General features: G+C 31.8%; 1 long non-coding RNA gene across 1 annotated transcript; it reads right to left on the reverse strand.

Annotated features, from left to right (window-relative positions):
• Positions 1 to 6,949: 6,949 nt before the first annotated feature.
• Positions 6,950 to 8,421, reverse strand: LOC110692051. The gene is made up of 3 exons (XR_002505374.1): positions 8,088 to 8,421; positions 7,807 to 7,997; positions 6,950 to 7,713 (listed from the first exon to the last, which is right to left on the reverse strand). It is a non-coding gene; the product is annotated as an uncharacterized LOC110692051 (long non-coding RNA).
• Positions 8,422 to 9,711: the final 1,290 nt, after the last annotated feature.

Below are 9,711 nucleotides of genomic sequence, written 5' to 3' on the forward strand. Positions count from 1 at the left end.
ATTAAAAACTTACTGGAATATCCATAGAATGGATTTCTTTATCAGTAGGAAGACCTCTAGGAATCTTATATTGTACATTAAATTCAGATTCATCTTCACTTAAAACCTCAAGGTCATTTTTATATTCAAGACTTAAAGGGACATCCTTCTCAATTTGTTAGGTGCCTTAGAAGATTGGGCAATATCTACCAAATTGAGATGGGCTTGACTGACTAGCACCTCTAACATCTGACATATCATCTTCAGTTATATCACTGGAAAAACAAAAAAATAAAAAATAAAGGAAAATGAAAAAACAAGGAATTTTTTCTTTTTAAATAATACATATAATAATTTTTTTACAATGTAATACCTCGAATCAAAAGCTTGTTTTTCCATATTCCTTCTTTTGTGAGGCTTTGAAACATCACATTTAACTTTTTAAACAGGAGATTATTTTGCTGGTTTTCTGAAAAAGTAAATGAAGTATAAGATAAAATAATGAATAATATCATAAAAACAATAAAGGACATCATACATACAATACACGATATCATTGAAACATAAAAGACAACATACATACAATACAAGAATAAACAACATATTTTAATGTCCTTTTTCATTAAAATAATAAAGGACATTATATATACAATTTAGGATATAATTAAAACAATGGATGAAATCATTTATTAGGCAGAGGACATAATCTAGAGAATAGAGGACAGGTTACAAAGCATTAGATACAGGACATCATCAAGAGAATAGAGGACATCAGACAAAGCATTAGAGTATGTCATGTACAGCAATAGAGGACATCATCAAAGCAATATAGGATATCATCAAAACAATATTAAATAAAACCATAACAAAGTGAGACATCAGTAAAAACAAGTAAACAACAGAGGATATTATATACATAATACATGATATAATGAAATAAATACAGGGCTATCTACTAAAACAAAAATAAGGTACTGTAACATAATGATAATCTGGAAACAAAATATGATATCAAATAACCTAATAAGTAATATTCTTTGACAAAGCATACATATCAGCTAACAAAGCGTTTATATCCTCAATAATAAAATACGAATCATCTATTACGGCTGAGACATAACAAACCTAGTTTCGGTGTTTAATTTTCTCTTCGGCACTTGTCAATCAACAATCAAATTTTCAACACAAATTTTCAAACACAAGTTGTAATTGAACTAGAAAATGGAAAAATAACCTAAATATGGTAAAATATACACATAAATTAAATTCAACAATAATAATCAACAATCGAAGAAGAAAATTGGAATAAAACATAAAAATAACTTCATCAACAATCATCAATAATAACTTTATCGACTAGAAAAATCAAAAAGCATTTTATCAATAGAAAAGAAAAGTAAACAAAAACTAGAAAACCTAAATAAAAACATAAAATTCAAAAACAAAAAAGTTCAAATGTATACCTAGAAGCAGAATTGGACTTAACAGGAACATTATCATAGGAAGATAACGGAGGAAGAGTCGCATTTTTCGACTTCATCGTTGTTGATTTGCGACGATAATAAGTACGACTAAAATCTTTCATAAAAAGAAAAAAATCAAGAAATAGAAAGAGAAACAAAGATGACGAAGAGTAAGTAAGAATGCAGAGAAGAAAAAATGAAGTACGAGTGAAGAGAAGAAGAAGGAAAATGGAGGAAACTTGAAATTGAAGAAGAACTAATGGCGGTTTATTTGGGAAATGAAAAAAAAAAGAGAATAAACGTTGAGGGAGTTTGTTGAGCTGGAGTAATAGGTGAGGCATTGTTTGGCTAGACAAATTTCTTTTAAAAACAGGCCGGACCAACAAAATTGCCTTAAAAAAGAAGCCGGGCCAACGAACCCGCTAGATTGACGAAACGTTAGGTCAGGCTTGACTGACCCAGTAGTTTCTGTTACCAAAAAACTACTTTCTCTCTCTAGAAGTTTTCTCTCCCAAAAAAGTAAAAAAATAAATGTCCAAAAAACTAGTTGAACTCCAAAACCCTAAGCAAATTTTGAAGAAATATAATCTTCTAAAGCCAAAAGTCGTGAATATGGCAGACAAGAACGAAATGTAAGGTACAATTTTGACATTCATGAGTGTTCATTTTTTAATTTGATTCCCTTTTTGTTTGTTTGTTTTTTTTTTTTTTTTTTTTTTTTTTTTTTTGCAATTCATATGAAAATTGTTTTTTTTTTTTTTACGTTTTTGCTTTTGTTGTTGTTTGATTTTCTACCTTTTTGCAATTCATATGAAAAATCAGTTGTATGTTCTTTCGGATTTTTTGCTTCTATTGTTGTTTGATTTTCATTTTGTTTTATTTTTTCTGTTCATTAAGTTATTATTGAATGTTTATTGATCTGAGTTATTATTGAATGTTCATTAAGTTATTATTGAGTTATTATTGAATGTTCGATGAGTTATTATGACATACTCCTTCCGTTTTTAAATACTTGCTCCATTTCTCCATGCACGGAGTTTTAGGAGAAATTAGAGAAAGTAATAAAATATGGAGGTAGTGGGGTTGATGGAAGAATAAAAAATTGTAAAAAGCACAAGTAGTTGAGAGAATTGGAGGAGAGAGAATATGAAATTAATAAAATATGATTTATGTTAGGTCCACTAGTTGAGAAAAATGAATTAAATACTGTAAAAACTTTCTAATAAGGAATTGGAGCAAGTATTTAAAAACGGCCGGAAATAAAAAGTGGAGCAAGTATTCAAAAATGGAGGGAGTATTATTTTTGAATGTTCATTGAGTTATTATGACATTATTTTTGAATGTTCATCGAGGTATTATTGAATGTTCATTAAGTTATTATTGTATGTTCTTTTAATCTATTAGCTCTATTAATATGATAATTAAATAACTTCTACATGAAAGCATTGAATATTCAGATGACCTGTAAATTACAATTGGTAAACTTCATGATCATTATGTTTTTACTTTATTTGTTCTTTTAGTATCAACTGAATGTTCTTTTCCCTTATAGTATATGTTCTTTCTTAATTGTTTACGTATTCTTTAGTTCTAACTTAATATTCTTTGGTTTTGATTGTTCTTCAGTATTGATTAAGGGTTTTTTTCCCACCACGTGGACCAACCAAAGTCCGCCACGTGTCACCTCGTGAGAGGTCCAAGGTGGACCAATCAGCCCACGACACGTGGCAGACAGATTGCCAACTAGGAAAGTGGCCTTTAACGGCCCAAATTCCTAGGCAAGCCCAGTCCGTCCTAGGAATCTGAAACTTAGTACTGGGCACGCATTACGAGACCCTATAAAAGGGAGATGTTCCCCCTGAGGAACATCATTCAGAAATTATTAAACACACGTGTACATTAATTGCTGAGCATTAACTCCAGCTTAATTGCACTTCTTGAGAGCTAAGGCTCGGATTTCGAGGCTATCTCAGATAGCTGGATGATCACTTCTCTCCTAAGAGGAGCCTGATCCTGTTTACATTCCGCACTTTTTACATCCGAACACGTTCTAACTTGATCGTCGGAGGCGGAACTCCCACCCATAGGAGTCTCCGTTGTTTTGCAGGTACAGGCACGTAGATCCTGTCTTGGTGTTGTAACTCTCCCGTAGGACATCCGAAAAACCCCCAAAACAAGTATATTATTGAATGTTCTTTACTCTTTTTTTTTTTTTTTTTTTTTTTTTTTTTTTTTTTTTTTTGCATATTTTCATTCCAGTGTATGAACCCATACACTTCTACATATTTTGCATCAACATGAAGAGTAAATCTTTAAAAATGACCGACAATATTCCTCTTCTAGAAGGTGTGGAGATTGCACACAAATATCAAGATTACCCACAGAAAGTCGTAAGTGATCTTCAATGTATAAGAAAGACTATGTTCTTTAAAAGTATGTATAGTGTTCTTTAAATCATTATTTAATGTTCATTGGGCTAATACATAATGTTTTATATTATGTAACAGTTGGATGCTTATGCAACTTTCCTTGTGACAAAGCACATGAAGATTCATGAGAAGATTAGAAATTTTCTTATCAATTTGTTGAAAATGCCATGGCAGATAACTACGAACAAGATTGATTGTGCCATATACACAATGAGACATATGGAGACTTACTATGGGAGAAATAAATGGACTTGTGGACTACAAGCTAATAACGCAAGAATTTAAAATATATCAATATTGTGTATACTCTAACTTATATATTTTTAGGATTTATATTAATTTCTTTTACTTACTTTTTTTCAGAACATTCCTGCGAAGAAGTTGAGGATGCGATATTCATATGAACTGATGATGCATGAGAAGAACAAGATGAAACTAGAAATCCATTATCTTGCTAATTAAGAAAGACACCCATGCTTGAAGTTGAAGAAGGTGTTTATAATTTCAAAGGACATTTTTAATTAGGTTAGGCTAGATTGTTCATTTTGTGAGAATAATATGTTCTTTATACTGAAACATGGTGTACTTTGTTGTACACAAACAGTAGATTAGGCTTGTATGTTCGTTTTGCGAAACAACATGTTTTTTGGCATTTATGTTCTTTTGGTTTTCAAAAATAATACACACACGCTATTTTCTTTGTTTTGAAATACACGTTATATGACCCCAAGATGCATCCCCTATTATTTCAAGATTTTTCGACACCGGGTCCCGAAACCTCAAAAATTGCCCATTTTGTAGAGGTATATATGTTCTGTTTTATAATATAACTGTTCATATATGATATTCTATATTAAAATTAGAGTTTAAAAAAAGGATAGTAGAAAATTATTATTAAGAACAATAAAACTCTATATTATTTCAAGGAATATGGTAATCTTACATGGTTTTGAAAGTACTGAGTATTACATGAGTTGAAAGTAATATGATCTTATGAATGATAAATGAAATGTCTTGTCTCAAAAAATTATATCCCTAGTCATCAATGTCTAAAAAAAAATCCTACCAAATTTTAAATAAATAAATATTAGTAAATAGTAATGAAATATGATATATATTGTGATTAAATATTAATAAACGAAAAAGTAATATTACCTATTATATTGTTAAAGGTGCAACATGTACTCCAAAATATTCTTTGGGTTCAAAATACTTCAGTGAACCTCCAACTAGGGAAGAATGAGCCAATATGTTTCCTTTAGGATCGGCTAAAGTCTCCTAATAGCAAATAATGACATGTACTACATAATATTAGTGAAGAACATATTGCATATACGTAAAGAACATATAATCAATATGTAAAGAACATCCAATATCACATTTGAAGAACAATATATATATAAATGTAAAGAACATTAAGAATAATTAGAGAGAACTCAACATAAGTATAAAATACCTTTATTGTTGTATGTTCTTTCTTTTTCATTATTGACGTACACCCCCTTTGCACTTTTCTTCTTCCAAGATTTAATTTTCTGACCTTTAAGCTTGTTACATATTTTTACTTGTGCAGTTGTGTGCTCTTAAGTCGAGTATTCCTTTGTCCCTTCTTCCTTTTAGTAATGGGGTCCTTACTATAATCTCCTTCACATTTTCAGTTGAATTTTCAGCAACTGTTGGTGGGTCTTCATTAACATCATCATCTTGAATCACATGGCAAGCTGATCATCACTAACCTATAAATAATACTAGTATATTTTTAACACATGTTCACTATCATTGACACAATGTACATTATTATTGTTCACAAAATGTACATTGAAACAAACCATAATGTTCTTTTTCATATATATACATAATACTGAATTATATACGAATGAGCAGAACAAACAAATGTACATTGTAAAATTACGAAATGTTCATTAAATATAAGAATTATGTTCTTTGAAATTATACCTGACAATCCTGACCCGACCCGAATGACTCTACTCGTTACTCGAAACCATTGACCCGAAAATGACCCAAACCCGAACTAACCCAACCCGAACCCGAACTCGACCCAAAATGGAGTTGACCCGAACATGACTCAATGCCCGAAATGACCCGACTCAAAATTGACTCGAAACCCGAACTTGACCCGACCCGAAGTGACCCAAAACCCGATTTAAACCCGAATTAATTGACTTGAATCGACCCGAATTGGCCCGACTCGAATTGACCCGACCCGAAGTGATCAGATTCTTGAAGTGAATAGGATGAAATGGTGAATTACTTATTTTAGGGTTTCTTTCTTTCCTAAGTAATAGGTACTCACAATTGTTTTATTTTCTTAACGATTTTAATTTATTTTTCCAACTTTTTTGTAAGTGAATCTGTTTTGGTAACCCGACTCGAATTGACTCGATCCGAGATTGACTCGACCCGAAATTGACCCGAAAATTGGTCCTCAAAATTGACCCGACCCGAACTAACCTAACCCGAAATGACCCGACCCGAACTTAACCCGAAGTGTTGACCCGAAACCCGAATTGACCCGACCCGACCCCCAAACCCCTCTTGAATATTTGCTGATCCGAAATTTACCCGACGTTAGAATTAGTGAATTATATATATATATATATATATATATACACACGGGAAGGTTCCGCTGAAAACAGGGCTTATGGTGAAAACTAAAAACAGAAAATCTCAACCATCCATTATTACTAACAAAATCTAACGATTTAAAAGCCAAATGATCTTTCCAACTTTTCCTTATACATACTCAATGGTTTAGAGGTAACAACATAAAAAATAACACAATTTTATCCAATTTGACAATGTTTACATAAAGGTAACTATATAATAAAATAATGTAACTTTATCAATTTTGACAGCATTTACATAAAGGACACTATATACAAAAATGAAGTAACTATATCAATTTTGATAACATTTACATTGAGGTCACTATATTTTAAAATAAGGTAACTATATCAATTTTGACCACATTTACTTAGAGGTCACTATATACAAAAACAGGGTAACTATATCTATTTTGACCACATTTACATTAAGGTCACTATATATACAAAAATAAGGTAATTATATCAATTTGGACCAATGCTCCATACGGATTAATCTTCTGGCAAGTAATGTTCTCCCTCCATATTTGACAGGATCAAATGGACTTCCACTTGCAAAAATTGAACAGTCCTGAAAGTTGTAGAACAATAGTACAAGTTATTTTCATATTTTCGGAGGCATAAACAATATAGAATGTAGAACATACAATTTTTCAATCTCCAAGTACTTAACAAAAAAACAAAAGAGCACATTTCAAATGAGATGAAGGGGGAGAATCAACATAAAAGAAGAAAAAAAATTGCATTTGTTAATTATATACCTTACGCCATGTATAAGCCTCCTCAGCTGTGCACTCCGATTGTATAGAAATTTGCCAAAATTGGGATAGCCAAACAACATCAAGTTGACTAATCGAGGCCTTGTAAAATTAGATTCAGAGTGCTATACTGCTATGCATGATGGAGTGATTGGAGTATATAATGCATCATTTTCCACTGGATTTAGATAGTGTATTCAAACAAAATACAAAGTCGTAATACCATTCAAGTAAACTACACTGTGGATATTTCATCACGTATTGCGATCCATACCACCTCAATTTCAACTGTTCCACCATCACAACAACACTTATGTATCATTAAATTCCAGAAATTCATCAAATTCAATTAAATTTGTTTCTGATAGAAAATTAGAAAGCATTTTAACAAATTCACCTCAACTCTGTCAAACATGTCATCCATTATCAACGGTTTACCACTGTAATACGAATCTTTCGCCTATCCATTAAAAGAATTCAAAAAAAAATGAAATTAAGATCAATCAAATCAAACGATGATTTTCAGTTTTCAAGTGTGATGAACTGATGATACCTGGCGATACAGAGATTCTAGGGTTTCTTGGCTGGAAGTTTCGACTGGACCGACAAAAATACAGGAAGGACCTTCAGAATTTACAGGAGTTTGGAAGGCGGCGCAAGTAGATAAGCCGCCGCCGGCGACATAGCAGCGGTAATTGAAGACGGCGGAGGAAGAGAATTTCAGCCGGAAAAAATTACCTGCAGCTGATTCAGAGGGAACGATTAAGCGAGTTGGAGAGAGAGAAAAATTATCTACCATAGAAGAACCTTAAATTAATTAGTGTGAAACTAAACCCGAATCTCTTCCTTCGACTCATCCTTCCTCTCTTTGTATGCCTTCTTCAACTCTTTATCTCTCTTCTTCTACTCTAACGACACCTGCTTCCGATTAACCGCCATTGCCGACGACCGATGCTTCCTCGGCTGCTTCCAGTTCCGGCCGAAAACTCTGCCAGAGATAACTCCGTCGTACGTCGGGGGACTAAAACCTGGTTTGTTTAGATCGTCAGTGGATGAAATTGGAGTACAAAAATATTGGAAATTCGGAAAACATCGAACAAAATTGCAGTTGAAAATTCGAACCATAAATTGGAAAAAAAATCACTGAAAAAATCGCAGAAATCGAGCCCTAAAATAGCAGAAAATAAAATGTTGATGCAATTTCGATCATAAAACAAAAATCAACATAATTGATGCAATTTCGTAACAAATTCCTTAAAAATTCAAAAAAATAAATTAACAAAACCGCTGAAATTAAATTGCTTGAACAAACATACCTTAATTTACCAAATTGCGAGAGAAATAACTGAAAATCGCTGAAAAAGTCTTTCAATGTGCTCTAATAATGGAGATTTTTGGGGGTTTGAGGAGAGAGAAAATGATGAGAGAGAAAACAACGACATGTTTCCGTGGGAGGGGAGAGAAAATTAGCATATAAACATTAGATGGGATGTCATCCGCTAGATTATAATCTAGCGCTAGGATAAATCGTTTTCAGTTTTTACCCTAAGATTTGTTTTCACATGATCCATTCCCTATATGTGTGTGTATATATATATATAAATCGTTTTTAGTTTTCACCCTAAGATTTGTTTTCACATGATCCATTATATACATATATATACATATAACAATTAATTAACGATTTGCATAAAATTCGATAAAATTTTTAAAATCAATGCGATAAATAAAATTACCTTTTCCTTCAGTTACAATATCATCTATTTCAACCAAAATCATCATCCTCGTGATCATCATCAGCAACAAATCGACATTGGAATCAAGTCTAAATTCTTGAGCAGCCATTTTCTGTCTCTAAAAACTTCAATTTCTCTTTCTAGATAATTCTCTCTAAATTGAAAATATAATTTCTTATTTATGAATATCCTAATTAAGACAACGAACATAAATATGAAAAGAGAATCCTACAATTATGTAATTCACATAAAACAGAGATTCATTTTTTTTTAAAAGAAAAACAAAATCGCAGGTGCTGTGATTTTAAGCCGGATGTACCAAGCATGACACATCTGGCGCTATGGTAAAATTTTCATATGTTGGATCAATTTCATACCTAGTAATATGTAGGGTCAGGTGATAGATCGATGTATTGGTATTATAAATCTTTCCTCCGCAATTAGTTTTGGAAATCAGCATATTATATTCAATTCTTGTCATAATTGTTGATATTATGTACTTTTTTTTTAATAGTAAAAAAATTCATTAATAAAAAGACATATGACATCTAGAAAAGAGATTTGACTTTAACAAATACATAATATATTGAATCAAATAAGAATTTCCTTTATTAAAACTACAATGATCGAGTAGATCTTGTACTGTGGAACATCTCCCGCTTATATCGTTGGTAAATACAGCCTTGTTGGAGAGATAATCTAATGATCTTTTGTAGCCATGA

This window comes from Chenopodium quinoa, unplaced genomic scaffold, assembly GCF_001683475.1.
Source record: "Chenopodium quinoa cultivar QQ74 unplaced genomic scaffold, ASM168347v1, whole genome shotgun sequence".
Classification (NCBI taxonomy): Eukaryota; Viridiplantae; Streptophyta; class Magnoliopsida; order Caryophyllales; family Amaranthaceae; genus Chenopodium; species Chenopodium quinoa.